General features: G+C 44.1%; 1 long non-coding RNA gene across 1 annotated transcript in view; it reads right to left on the minus strand.

Moving 5' to 3' along the window:
• The window catches only part of LOC142488556 (uncharacterized), a 30,788-nt gene extending 17,764 nt beyond the window's left edge, over positions 1-13,024 (minus strand). The window contains exon 1 of the long non-coding RNA XR_012799492.1: positions 12,953-13,024. This is a non-coding gene — a long non-coding RNA (uncharacterized LOC142488556). The remainder of the gene's footprint in view (positions 1-12,952) is intronic.
• Positions 13,025-15,557: the final 2,533 nt, after the last annotated feature.

The raw sequence follows: 15,557 nt of genomic DNA on the forward strand, positions 1-15,557 counted from the left end.
CTCTCCCCGAAAGGAATGAATATCGACTTTGAACTCAAAGCCTTTTTATAATCATCTTTTTTAAGTCATTAATTCATTGTTCTGCCTCTGTACATTTGTACATTTGTAATCATTTTTAATGCATTTTCAATGTTCTTTTAAATGTTTTTAATGTTTTTTCTTAATGTTTTTTCTTTTTTGTTATCCCATTTAATGTTTTATGTTGTTCTGTATGTTGATTAGCATAGGCCGTTCTTTATGTGCTGCCGTTTATCAGCCCTACATGGGGTTAATATTAACTATCCAATTAACCAATAAGAACTTTGGACTGATGGTATATATACCATAGAGACTAAAAGGCAAGCACATCCCTTGAAGAAGTACGCGCATGCGTACGAAACGCGTCGGGAAGTTTCGAGTTTTTAAAGTGTTTCCAGGTCGTGGTGAAGTCTGCAGTCCCAAAAGGAGAAATCTGCAGTTTTCAAAGTGCTATAACCGATTTGCGGCGACATCGCGGTTGCTGAGGAGGACTGGAGGACTGGAGGAAGTGAGCCTGTGGTGGGACTACAGCGGAGGAGACGTCACGTCCGCCCAGAGACCCCGTCATCTGAGTCATCTGTCTTCCATCCCGGTCACGTGTGGACGCCAGGCAAAGTGCTCCGGTCGCCATCTTGAGAGCCAAGCTGCATTCATCCAGTTCGTTGCCTTAACCTTTCCAGCATCTTGTGAGTAGGGTTGTAATTTTACCCCTCCGGATGCGGTTTATGCACCTTCCACACCATAATAAATTTGCTTTTTATTAATATATAGGCCGTGCTAGTGTTTTACGTTTGTATGTCTTGTATGTCTCATATTGTTCAGCCCTTGTCCACCCCCCTAGTGTTGATTTACTGCACCATTATCTGTTTTTCTTTTCTTTTTTATTCCACATATATCCTGCTGAGGTGAGAATCATCAAATTTCATCATCTCAAGGACTGCATTTGGACTGTCACACCTTTATTGGTTTGGTATTTAACCTTTTTTGGCGCCGGTCATCCCCTTTTTTTCGTTCTGTCACTCTGACTGGTTGTACCACCAGTCATTTACCTGGCTGCCTATACACTTTGTAATTTCATTTGATATACTATTAGCGCTGTTCTGCACCTATCTTTTTTCTGAGTCATGTTAAACAGGTACTTCTACGCCTACGGGAAAATCATTTGTTTGCCAAGCTGAAAAAATGCCACTTCCATCAAACTTCCACAGCCTTCCTGGGATATATCATTTCTAACATGGGTCTCACCATGGATCCAGGAAAGGTAAAGGCGGTTCTAGATTGGCCTCGTCCCATTACCCTCAAGGCTGTACAGCGCTTCCTGGGGTTTGTGAACTATTACCGCAGGTTTATTCAAAATTTCTCCTCAGCAGTAGCTCCCATCACAGCTTTAAATAAGAAAGGTGGGAACCCGCCTTATGGTCGCCGGCAGCTAATCAAGCTTTTGGTCACCTGAAGAACGCCTTTGTTTCTGCACCAATTCTTATCCATCAGGATCCCAAGCTACCATTCACCTTGGAGGTAGATGCGTCGGACATCAGAGCCAGTGCTATTCTCTCTCAGAGGAAGAACCCTCAAGCCAGACTCCATCCATGTGCCTTTTTTTCGTAAAAAAAATTCTCCAGCAGATAAAAATTATGACGTCCATAACCGGGAACTCTGGAGGAATGGAGACATCTGTTGGAAGGTACGGAGAACCCTATCACTATTCTCACTGGCTACAAGAATTTGCTCTATATCGAGGGTGCTCGACGCAAGCCAGGTGGTCACTTTTCTTTTCACGATTCAATTTTATTATCTCTTTTCTTCCGGATTCAAAGAATACCAAAGCCGATGCTCTCTCCCGCCAGTTCCTGGTAGACGACAAAACCAAGGATCAACAGAAACCTATTCTTCTTTCCAAATATAGTCTTTCTGCCAACACATTTGATGCTTTGAAAGTCATCTTACAAAAGCAACCTCACATTCCGGAGGATCTCGTAATTCCTGATGGTCGATTGTTTACCCCACCACCTCATCAGAAGAAGGTTCTTGAATGGGGTAATTCTTCTAAACTTTCTGGACATCCAGGTACTAGAAGGACTACGAATCTCGTGGAGCGGACCTTTTGGTGGCCCAGTATGCAAAAGGACATCAAGGAGTGCGTTGCTGCGTGCCCGACGTGCTCGAAATAAGACTCCCCGGAATAAGCTACCAGGACTCCTTCAACCACTTCCCATCCCAAACCGTCCATGGACACATTTATCCATGGACTTCATAGTCGAACTGCCAGCATCTAAAGGGATAAATACTATCTTAGTTGTGGTAGATCGCTTTTCTAAGTAGTCTCATTTTATTCCATTAAAAGGTCTTCCCAACTCTCCCAAATTGGCAGACATCTTTATCAAAGAAATTGTTCGCCTCCACGGTGTACCATTGGTCGTAGTCTCCGATAGACGGCTGTGGCTGTGTAACATCAAAAGCGTCACATCAAAAGTGTCTACAAGAGTTAATTTTGGAGTTCATATCTCTGGATGTTTTATTTCTATCTTTAATCATGGATGCATTCTGAATATCTGGATTAACATTCTGATTTATCTCTTCAAACAGGTATGTGTCATTGAGCTGCATTCTACCAACCAGAGAAATTAAGATTTAATTGGCTTTTGGGGTATGTGTCATTGAGCTGCATTCTACCAACCAGAGAAATTAAGATTTAATTGGCTTTTGGGGTATGTGTCATTGAGCTGCATTCTACCAACCAGAGAAATTAAGATTTAATTGGCTTTTGGGGTATGTGTCATTGAGCTGCATTCTACCAACCAGAGAAATTAAGATTTAATTGGCTTTTGGGGTATGTTTGTGAGCTGATTCCTATCAATTGAGAGAGAAATGATAATCTAATTAACTATTTTGTAAGTCTGAGTTGATAAGACAAACCCCTCACTTAAGTGTTAGTCAAATGCATGTGAATGGGGTACTTAAGTAACTGTAGCATGGCTGTTAGCCATATGGCTGTGTAACATCAAAAGCATCACATTATAAGTGTACATCAAAAGTGTCTACAAGAGTTAATTTTGGAGTTGAATTTGGAGGTGAAGATTGGAGGAAGATCTGGACTCTGCATTACAACTTTGCCACTGTGAGACATTAACATTTAACCTCTGTGATTTATTTGTACACTTTTATCCTCCAGTACTTTGGATCTCTCTCCTCCTGCATCTCACTATGCCCTCCCTATTTCTTTTTCTGTTTACCTTTTACTCACTCCTTTGTGAGCATTTCTGTTCTCTACAACATCCCCACTCCCCACTGCACCATTATTTATACACCTCTCTCCCAACTACAGGCATACCCCGGTTTAAGTACACTCACTTTAAGTACACTCGCGAGTAAGTACATCTTGCTCAATAGGCAAAGGGCAGCTCACGCATGCGCCAGTCAGCACGTCCTGAACAGCAATACCGGCTCCCTACCTGTACCGAAGGTGTGCGCAAGCGGGGAGACTATAGAGCCTGGTACAAATGCCTTATTTACATCAGTTATGCATGTATATGACGATTGCAGTACAGTACATGCATCGATAAGTGGAAAAAAGGTAGTGCTTCACTTTAAGTACATTTTCGCTTTACATACATGCTCCGGTCCCACTGCGTACGTTAATGTGGGGTATGCCTGTACTTCTGTACCCCTCAATAAAAAACACCCACACAAATCCTCTATTCACACCCTCTATCTACTCCTTCCTGCTGCTGGGGATCTTCCCTAAGCCTGAAGCCAGACATACACACCTGATCTCACTCATGCCTCCCTCCCACCTCTTCCCCTGTAAATGGTGTTAACCTTTTCATATAACACTGACCTGCCTTAAAGTTTATCCCACAAATCAAGCATCCCAATAGCCTGCCTTCATGGCTAGTGTCCCACTTTCAGTCACTCCTACCACCCATTGTGACCAAGCACTGCCATCTACAGCACTTACTCCCTCCCCTGCTGTCTCTGTAAGTTTCCCATTAAACCTCTTAGATTGTAAGCTCTTCGGGGCAGGGATTTCCTTTCCTATTGTCTGATTTTGCTGCACTTATTGTATAATTATAATTCCCTGTACTGTATTCTTTGTGAAGCGCTGGGTACACTTTTGGCGTTATATAAATAAAGACATACAATACAATACAATACAATACAATAGAGGGTCACAGTTTATCCAGTTCTGGTGCTCCTTCTGCCAGCAACTTGGAACTACATTTTTCTTCAAAGTATCATCCCCAAACCAACGGCCAGACTGAGCAAACCAACCAGTCCCTGGAGCAATATTTCCGGTGTTTCGTTTCTGATACTCAGGATGACTGGCCTGAGATCCTTCCTTGGGCCGAGTTCGCACGTAACAATTATGGCCTCTATTTTGCAATGATACTTCAGTATCACTCGACCATTGGTGGACCCCTCTGACGGTGATAGACGCTCCTTGTGCTCTCTGGCACAGATCTGCTGGGCCTTGCTGCACCAGGTACTGCTCTCCCTCCAGTGAATCTCCGCTCTCTCTCAGCGGCACTCAGCCTGGCCCCGGGTAACACTTCAGCAAGCCTGAAGGCCTTCAGGCTTGTGCAGATCTGCTTCACACATGTTATGGCCGCCCCCTCTGAAAGGCTCCTCTCAGTTTTAGTCCCACCTCTTCCACAGCCTTTGTCATTGGCTGTTATCATGTCCATCACAGTCAGCTGTCCATAGCACACTAGAGAAGATCCTGTCAGGGGGGCAGTGGGACTGTGCTGCTTCACACAGGGTGTTACAAACCATTAGTGCCTGGAGTACTGTTATAACCTCTAAAAGGACATACATAGAGTGGAGATGACCCAAAAGGTGCAAAACAGGCATGAAAATGTCAAAAAATGAGGAGTACTGGTAAGCAAGCCAGGAAACAAACAAAAAAAGAAGGGGAGAGGGCAGAATCAAAAACACATAGGAGAAGGAAGAGGGGATGACAAAATGAAATAAATGGGGCAACGTTTCAAGGAAAACCCAGTCCACAGGCCCCTTCCCATCGGTTCCAGCCACCGCAGTACTTTCCTTTAATGGGCTGCCTGTGTAAATACCCCACAAAAAAAGTTACCAGATGGCAGTACACCTGGAACCAACATGCAATGAATTCTGCAAGAGGAAGCAACGAAGAAAACATCCGACTCTGGGAGACGTCTGTCAGAAGTGCAGCCCCTCTTCCTTGTTTGTTTGGTTTTTTTTTTATTCTTCCCTTTCCCCCTTCTTTTTTTCTTGGCTTGCCTACCCCAGTGTGACACACTTTTTTTTTTTTACTTACCAGTACCCCACATTTTTTTTGCCATTTTCATGCCTGTTTCACAGTTATTGTTGTGAGCTGAGCTAAGTATTTTCTTGCATATGGCTTATCTTTATTCTGACTCCTGTTGGGTTTTTGAGCTCACAATATTTACCTGTGTGTGTTTGTATTCACTGTGTATGGTTGTTTTAGTGATTAAAAAAACATTTTGGGGTGTACATGCTTCTCCTGTTGCTTGTTTCTGTGTGTGGGCTCCCTTCCTCAGTTTCATTCTGTATGTAGCCTAGTGCCCCAGGCTATACCATTCTTTGGCCCTACCATTATAAGTCCTGATAGGAACAGGCAGTGTTGTGGTTAAACTCCTGCACAGAGACCTAGCATGTGAGTTGCAGACGGGATAGGATACAATATAACCATATCCAGGTGCAGGCCTAACGGCAGTTTGGAGTGTTGCATGCAGTTGGTGTGATGCCTGTGTAGCCGGGACCCCCATTCACCCTTTTTTGATGTTACGGGAGGGGGGTGTTGCACCTAGGGAACGCTCCAATAATGGAGGTTCCGCGTTAGGGAGCTGCCATGTTAAAGGTGGCGCTGGCGCATACCTGGTCCGGCTGGAGGTTGCACATTCGCAGGGCAGGGTGTCAGAAACCCGCGAAGGAGGAGAGCTCAGGGAGGAGGGGAGTTAGGGGACGTCGGGTCCCAGCAGTCCCCGCGGCCCCCCGTGACACGGCAGGACCAATGAGGTATGAGTTTAGGGAGGATAGGAAGTGGTGGCGCGCACGAGGAGTCAGAGCTAGTTGGTGGAGGAAGGAGGAGCTCCGGAGTAGGGAGGCTGCCGCCCCCTACCTAGGCCGCATGCCCCAGGCCCAGATAGGCCCTGAGCCCAAGTAGAGTGCAGCGGAGCTAGGGACTGGCCATAGTCAGGCTCCTGATCCCCTTACTGTGCAACGATAGTTACGGGACAGTGCTAATCAGCGGGAGGCTTGGGACCAGGCCCCGCTGCCAAGTAGCCGCGTGTCTGGGTGGGATCGCACCGGGTACAGGAGTGCCCGGCAGGTAACCTTGAAGTGCACCAACGGTACCATTATTCACTCCGGGACATGGTGGCTGCGCAGTCACACACTCATACATTCATTGACTCACGTGGGGGTGGGGGAATGTATCTCAGGAGGGAACTGGACACGGGGTGGGATCACCCGGTGAAGGGAGAGGTAGAGTGAGCGTTCACAGGACGCTGTTAGTAGTGCCTCCTTTAGGAAGGGGGCACCTGTTGATTACGCTGACGGTTGCTATAAGTAAAGCTTATTGGTTAAGGTATTGTTGTGGGTGTGTATTTCATGTAAATAAGTTCCTGCAAAGACCCACTTCCCCTAGGGCGGAGGCGCTGCACCAATTTAACACGTATTGTGAATACCCCAGGCTCTCCGTGGCAGAGGCTTAGGCCCTGTGAGCCTACAGGTTATACAGCACATGGTAGTGATCTGTGTTCGATAGGAACCAGGGCTACACCTGTTAGTACCTGGATCTGCCCTGTTATGACGCAGGGTTACAAACCTGTCCCCAGGTATAAAAGTTGGACTCCACTAAAGTGTGTGTGTCTTTTCACTCCCTCTGTGGAGTGGGAGCAATTCTACCTTACCCCATCAGGGAGTAAGGGGGTTAAGGATGGGCTATTGGGGCCTAAAGCCCCTGGGGTCTGATCTAAGGAAGATGGAGGAATTGGAATATGCTGTATCTACCTCAAAAAATACCAGTTATACCATCACTAGCCTGAGTGAGTCTATGAAGGAGGAGTGCTTGTGGGGAGAACTTCTGTCCCTGGCGGGAGCCCTACAAGATGGAGGCGCTGCACTATGAGACCTAATGCTGAGGATCTGCCCTGTTGATACTCCCTAATACCATCTCTGGAGCACTAAGCCTTCTGTTAGCCTACAGGTATGCACAACTACTCCAGTAACATAAGGCACTTATCCAGGAAGAGCAGATCTCCCTGGGGCGGCGGGGGGGGATGATAAGGGTGTTACGTGTATATAGATCAAATGAAATAAAACACTACAATGGCTGATCTAATGTACTGTAGTCCCAAAAATCTATTAAGTTGTAATCAACTTAATCACTTGCAATTCATAGGATCAGCTAGCGCTCATGCCCTTAGTAGCAGTAATACTTACTGTCTCCAAATAAACACATAAGGAAAAATACACATATTGAAAAATAATAAATATACCATACAATATGGTTACATTTCCAGTCCATTCACATGTGGGAAATGCAGCTCCTTCAGGATGGATCCAACCCTCGGGTCCAAGAAAACTATAAAGATAAAAAAGGAAAAAAGGGCGCAAGACCCATAGTGGAGTCTTGCGCCCTTTTTTCCTTTTTTATGTATATAGATCAACAAGTGGGGAACACTAAGATTTCTTTAACAGAAAGGCGATAGCATGTGTTGAAAACTAGTTGCCACCATAAGAATTGGATGTCCAATATTCCATATGTTCAATTAAGAAAAATCAGGAGAAATTGTACCAACTTTTTTGGAACAATCTTCTACTGTGGAGAAAATGTTCCTGGAGCGAAAGAATCCCAATGAGGAAGTCAAATCTGCACTAATGAAGGCCAGTGCTCCAGTGCTCTAGATAGATCAGAAACTTTTGAAACCTAACACTAAAACAAACAACAACAAAAAATATGGCCACATTTATTCCCTTTATCACACAATACAGTAAAGAGGCCATGCAAATATATAAAATTGTTCGTAAACATTGGCACATTCTAAAACAGGATTCTATTCTTTGCAATTTGCTGCCTGACAAACAACAGATGGTGTTTTCTAAGGCATGGAATCTTAAAGATAGATCGGCACCTAGTATTTTAAGAAGAAGCGAGAATTTAAGCACAAATAATTGGTTAACTACCAAGCCCAAAGGCTTTTACAGTACAACTGTAATGAATTTCTGAACTTACATTTCAGTTAACAGCAGACTGTCAACATGAGCATCTGTCCATACAGATCTGTTCTTATTTTTAACAAAGTTCATTGCCGAAAACGTCTGCTAACAAAACAAATATGGGAAATAACTTAAATGTAAATGTAGCGGGGTACCCCCTGGCTACTATTCAACCCAATGGGCTGGCAGTAAACCCTGGTATTCACAGGCCAGTAGTTGGTATGGGATTTTCCCCTTCACCTTTGGTACTGCACTTGAGTGACAGTAAGGGGTGGTACATCCTGTTGTAGCTGGGACAACGGGGTGCCCGCCTTTTGGACGGTTGTTCCTTCCCCCTGAGGAAGGCAGGTCACACGTCTGGGAGCCTGAGTTTGGGGCCTACCCATGTGCTCCCCTGCGAGGAGCAGTGAGTGTGATCATACCTCTGCCTCCGCTAGGGAGGTGGTGAAGAGTTAAGATGGCTGCGGGTGCCCTTGGCCTGTAGTGACGGTCCAGGGACCATCTCCAGATAGCTGAGAGTAAAGAGACTGTATCCGGCAGAAGACTGCTGAGTAGCTGTGTGTTACTGCAAAGACTGTAGTAATAAACTGTTCCTGTTTGCAATATACCTCCGGCCTGGTGTGTGATCTAACTGGGGGGAGAGGAACAAGTTCTACCGTGTGAGATCATATCCATACATTCCTGGAGCTTACGGCAGATGGAGGCGCTGTACTGCTAAGTATTATGTGGGGCATGGACCCCAGAAGCCTGATCCTGTGTCCCAAAGTCATCGCGGACGACTCAGCCCTCTTGTTACCAGCAGGTATGCACCACACACACCCTGTAATGGCCCCTATCTGCGATTGGTGAGGGTAGCGGGGGGGGGCTGTTTATTTTGAACATCTTCGTAAATTATAAAGGTGAATGAGAAGGGATACAAAAAATAATAATAGGGATGAGGAAAGGGAGGATGAGGGGAACATGGTACATTGTATTGTATTGTATGTCTTTATTTATATAGCGCCATAAATGTACATAGCGCTTCACAGTAGTAATACATATCATATAAATAACAAATAATATAAATAACAGATCATGGGAATAAGTGCTTCAGACATAAAAGTAACATTAAGGAAGAGAAGTCCCTGCTCCGAGGAGCTTACAATCTAATTGGTAGGTAGGAAGAACATACAGAGACAGTAGGAGGGAATTCTAGTAAGTGCATCTGCAGGGGGCCAAGCTTTATGTATCATGTTTCCATGATTATCCAGTGCTATTCATATGCTTCTTTAAGCAGATGTGTCTTAAGGGGAGTCTTAAAGGTGGATAGCGAGGGTGCTAGTCGGGTATTGAGGGGAAGGGCATTCCAGAGGTGTGGGGCAGAAAGTGAGAAAGGTTTAAGGCGGGAGAGAGCTTTAGATACAAAGGGGGTAGAAAGAAGACATCCTTGAGAAGAACACAAGAGTCGGGATGGTGCATAGCGAGAAATTAGGGCTGAGATGTAAGGAGAGGCAGAAGAATGTAAAGCTTTAAAAGTGAGCAGGAGAATTGAGTGTGAGATACAGGATTTGATCGGAAGCCAGGAGAGGGATTTCAGGAGGGGAGATGCGGAGACAGATTTAGGAAAGAGTAGAGTGATTCTGGCAGCAGCGTTTAGGATAGATTGTAGGGGAGACAGGTGAGAGGTAGGAAGGCCGGACAGCAGGAGGTTGTAGTAATCGAGACGTGAGAGAATGAGGGCCTGAGTCAGAGTTTTAGCAGTTGAGTAACAGAGGAAAGGGCGTATCTTTGTGATATTGCGGAGGAAAAAGCGACAAGTTTTAGAAACGTTTTGAATATGAGAGGAGAATGAGAGAGAGGAATCAAGTGTAACCCCTAGGCAGCATGCTTGGGCTACTGGGTGAATGATCGTATTTCCAATAGCAATGTGGAAGGAGGTAGTAAGGCCAGGTTTGGGAGGAAGTATAAGGAGCTCTGTTTTTGCCATGTTAAGTTTCAGTTGGCGGATGGCCATCCAGGATGATATTCCAGAGAGGCATTCAGAAACTTTGGTCTGTATAGCAGGTGTAAGGTCAGGGGTTGAAAGGTAAATGTGTGTGTCGTCAGCATAGAGGTGATATTTAAACCCAAAAGATGTGATTAGGTCACCTAGAGAGAGTGTGTAAAGAGAAAAAGAAGGGGTCCCAGGACAGAGCCCTGGGGTACCCCCACAGAGAGATCAATAGAGGAGGAGGAGGTTTTAGCAAAAGAGACACTGAAAGTACGATGGGAGAGGTAAGAGGAGATCCAGGATAAAGCTTTATTCCGAATACCAAGAGTAGGGAGAATGTGAAGGAGAAGAGGGTGGTCCATGGTGTAGCCTGAGAGAAGGCAGAGTTGAAACAGGATAGGAAAATTTGTAGTGAATGAAGTCTGCGAGCGTATGAGATTTCCTCCAGAGGCGTTCAGAGGAACGAGTGGAGGAACGCAGAATGCGTGTGTGGGAGTTTAGCCAGGGTCTGGGGTTAGAAGGGCGAGGACGGCAGAGAGAAAGCGGGGCATGAAGATCAAGAGAGGAAGATAAGGCAGAGTTGTAGTTCCTGACCAGGTTGTCAGGGTCTGAAGCAGAACTGAGAGAGGAGAGGGAGGAGCGTAAAGTGGAATCAAAGCTGGTAGGTTAATATAGCGCAGGTTTCTGCAAAAACGAGGGCGAGATGGAGAGAAGCGAGAGAGAGAAAATGAGATGAGGTGATGGTCAGAGAGAGGAAAAGGGGAAATGTAGAAATCGGAGAGAGAGAGATGTTTTAGTGAAAACCAGGTCTAGGTAGTGTCCATCCTTGTGGGTGCTGGCTTCAGTCCACTGTTGAAGGCCAAAAGAAGAGGTTAGAGAAAGAAAGCGGGAAGCCCAAGGGAGAGAGGGGTCATCAATGTGGCAAATGAAGTCCCCAAGGAGAAGAACAGGGGCGTCTGAGGAGAGAAAGAAAGAGAGCCAGGATTCAAAGTGAGAGAGAAAGTCAGAAGGGGGATGAGTAGAGGAAGGTGTGCGATAGATGGCCGCCACATGGACAGGGAGAGGAAAGAAGATCTGGACTGTGTGAACCTCAAAGGAGGGAAAAGCAAGAGAGGGAGGAATTGGAATGGTTCGGTAGCGGCAGAGAGAGGAGAGCAGGTGCCCCACGCCTCCACCCCTGCCATCAGGGCGCGGAGTGTGGGAGAAGGAAAGGCCACCATAAGAGAGGGCAGCTTCAAGAGCAGAGTCAGACTGAGTGAGCCAGGTCTCAGTTATGGCAAATAGGAGCAGAGAGTGAGAGAGAAAGAAGTCATGCACAGAGAGGAACTTGTTAGAGAGGGAGCGAGCATTCCAAAGGGCACAGGAGAAAGAGAGGAGGGAGGGTGGCAGGGGATGGGTATGAGGTTGGAGGGGTTTACACCAGAAGAAGTAGAAGTTGCATGTGGAAGGCGAGGACGAGAGCAAGTAGAAATAAGGCAGGGACCAGGATTGGGAGAGATATCCCCAGAAGCGAGGAGGAGAAGCATGGACAGAAAGAGAATGTGTGAGGATGATTTGTAGGGGTGTGTTTTAGTGCAGGAGGTATAGCTGTGTGGTGACAGAGGGCGCAGGTAAGAGAGGAGTTCATGTGAACTGAGAAGTGGTGAAGTAAGGAGAGATGGCGAAATATGAATAGAGTTTGAGACATGATGAGGCTGGTGGAAGGAAGTGCATAATTTGAAAATAAGTGAGGTTAAAGCAAATATAAAAAGTAAAGGTGGCATCACAGCAATAGTAATGTGTTGAGATGTGCAGTCTGGGAAGATATGCTCCTTTCCAGCGTAGTTCAAATGCAGGAATCAGAAGCAGTAGATGGTGTCCACTTTTTCCACTTCTTTTTGAACTTCCACACTACTTTAAAGATTTATACTTAAAAGCATTTCTGCTTAGGAGCAAAGGCTGCAGGCAGCAATGGCTGTTGTGAGTTTACTTATATACTCTTACAAAGTCACCTGGCTGGACTAAACAACTTAATTAGCACATGTGAGGGACGTTAAAGCAAATGGTTTGAAAGACTAATTAAATTAAGACACACCAGGGTATGATGATTGCAGGACAGACAGACACTTTGAGATATGTTTTTACCTAAATTGACCTAAATAGACAGCAGGGTATGATGATTGCAGGACAGACAGACACTTTGAGATATGTTTTTACATTGAACTACATTGTACATTGTACATTTCACATACATTTCACTTTGAACGCATAGTTACAATTCAAATCAAATAAATGCATAACATTTTTAATTCAAATTTAAATTTAATGTTTTTTTTAATTTTTATTTTAAGGATTGTATTGTTCCTTAATCGATTTTTCAGTCTTGTTTTTTCTTTTTTGCTCCTTCATCAGGAGTCGTTCCGAATGGAACACGAGCCACAGCTTGGCCACCCCTGGTCTAAATGCTTCTTACAGCTGCATCAAAATGATATACTGTATATATTTTTTATATTGCTAAATTTATTTCCCAGAGAGGCTTGGTAGTGCCACAAGTAAAAAGTAAACATTGACCTTTTCACATGAAGAGTTTGATACATCCCATTAAAATGTATGCACCCTTTAACTTCTCGCTAACTTCCTAAAGCTGGCGTAAGGTCTGAGTAAAGAGGAAACACAGCTTGATACATTTACATCAAGAAACAAATATCCATTTTTTAAATTCCATTTGTTTCCTCAATGAATGGCCTATTTATCTACATGTAGTGGTACCTTTTATTGGACTAAAAAGTAGTTGATATGTTGCAAGCTTTCATACCTCTCAGGGTCCTAATGCGGTATGGCTAAAATAGAGAAACAAAAATATTATTTACCGTGTTGTGTAAAAGGGATATCTGGTTGCAATGGGATTATATGGAATATCTACCCACAGTGTGTGTGTGTGTGTGTGTGTGTGTGTGTGTGTGTGTGTGTGTGTGTGTGTGTGTGTGTGTGTGTGTGTGTGTGTGTGTGTGTGTGTGTGTGTGTGTGTGTGTGTGTGTGTAAGAGCAAATTCTCTGCGGCTGTTGATCCATATAGCTAAATATATTTGAATCACAATTAGTGGCAGCTCTCAACTCACCTTCGCTATCATCTTAACATGTTTGTTTCAGCATTGAAGGATGTAGAAAAGCATTGCAAATTTGTCCAACATGCTCAACAATAAATATCAAAATCAAACCATACACTAAATACTGCTTTTCTGGTTAACCACTCACATACAGATGTAGCGAGACTTACTGTCTCGGGACACGCAGATGAACAAACTAAACGCTGCGTGTCCGGTCATAGAGCTGCTGCGGGAGGCAGGAGGGTTGGGAGGGGGTCCATGTGTCCAGATCGGACCACCCCACAGTGACAATCCTCCGGCACCGAGGCAATCACGGTCACAGCCCCGCGGCTTGCGCCGGTACCGAAAACTGTAAGTCTGGCTACATCTGTATAAAAATGTTTGTTCATACAACATCCAAACTCAGGTCACCAATAAATAATTTTATTAAAACAAAAAAAAAAAAGCTATTCATTGCCACTGGGAATAAAATTGAGTTAAAGTATTAAGTGCAAAAAAAATCTAAATAATAGGCAACATTTTCAATGTATGTCTTTTTAACTTAAAGAAACAAAATATGTTTTAAATTGCATAAGACAAAAATGAACAAACAGACGTTCTACATGTGATGGGTTAGGATCCACATCACCCTTTAAAGAGGCAACCAAGCAACATCCCACATCTGTGTTTTTTGTTTTATTTTTAAACAAATCAGTTCTATAGTATTAGATATTTACTGCGTTTGTTTTATTTTTATTATTCAACTCGTGATGCAATTTTTAATGCGTTTTACTACACTGAGCATCTTTTGATTTCTGCAGCAGGGCTGAGCCCACTTCCCCAGCAGGGCAAGATCTTTGTAACACTTTCCTGTTTGTGATAATTTGTTGCCAATAGTTCCCAGAAGTTTGAGCTGCAAACTGTTACAATAGATATTACCTTAAAACAGGGGTGCGCAGACTTTCCCCGATGCGCCCCCTGCCTGATTTCCCTCCCTGCTCGCGCCCTCCTCCTTAACTTGTCTTTGGCGTCAAATGATGCCGCAATGCCATAGCAACATGTCACCAAACTATGGTGCTCCTCCAGAAAGAGAAAAGGTCGACGCACCGCCGGAATGACTCGTGCAGAGGCTGAAGGATGTGACTACAAAAAACTTTATTGCGGCATAGAAGTGGAGCTCTGGCGGATCCTCTGACGCGTTTCAGCCACGGGGGCCTTTGTCAAAGAGAAGGTAAGGGACGTTGTAGACAGAGGCCTCACGCGATCCGCTGGCATTAATTTAAATGCCTAGGGGGAAGAGCGTGGGGCCTCTGCAACCGGCGCGCCCCCCAGTTTGCGCACCCCTGCCTTAAAATAATTTTAAGTATACCTTAGTATAAGAATACATTGTAGCTGCTGAGTTACACTGAATGAAGGATTGATTGAAATTAAAGGCAGCCATTTACTGGACCCTGGGAAGCAGGATCTTTGCTGATCGATCACGGGAGAACAAATCGATCGGCAGCTTTGGTAGTTCGTTTTCAATAAAGGTAATCAAAGGCCGCTTGTATTGCCTCTTTAAAGAAGCACAAAAAAACAGAATAATATTTGAATGTAAAGTGGAAATTCACTGACAGCAGACAGATCATCTTAACATTTTACATTACTATATAAAAGGACAGACATTACTGGTAACACAAATACATGCTGACAACCACTCATAGGCAAATAAAACATCCTGTGTGTCCTGTAGGCTGAGATGACAGTGCAAAAGATATTTTGTAATGGAAGAGTCAGTAAACATGGACAGTGGTTTGGTAGGTGACCTTCATGGAGGAGATTTAAGACTTTCCAGCCAAAAATACAAAACTGGCAGTCGAAATTTACTTTATTTTTCTTAAATACATCACAAATTAAATCCCAGCTGAAGAAGATCACTTAAATATATTGTCATCTCCTCATTTAATCTTGGACTTCAGTTAAATGTTAGGCAACTGAAATGATGACTATATTGCTTCCTTGTTGATGTTTTCCTCATCCCTCAGTCTTAACCCGTTTGTTTTTTTAACTCAAAACTTCTTTTTTGTTTCTTTAGAAACCAAAGTCATTGTCAAAGATTTTAATTTATTTCAGAACTGACATAACAAGTCTATAATATAATTTTTTTTATTGTTGCTGGTGTGAAACACCGGTCTTGGTTAGAATGTGTTGGTTTTTAGCATATCATATTGCAGGGACTTGCAACCCACACCTGATTTTTCGGTAAATTTCATGGATTGGTTTATATAAACCAAGTCCTTATCTGCAGTT

This window comes from Ascaphus truei, chromosome 2 (assembly GCF_040206685.1).
Source record: "Ascaphus truei isolate aAscTru1 chromosome 2, aAscTru1.hap1, whole genome shotgun sequence".
Taxonomy (NCBI): Eukaryota; Metazoa; Chordata; class Amphibia; order Anura; family Ascaphidae; genus Ascaphus; species Ascaphus truei.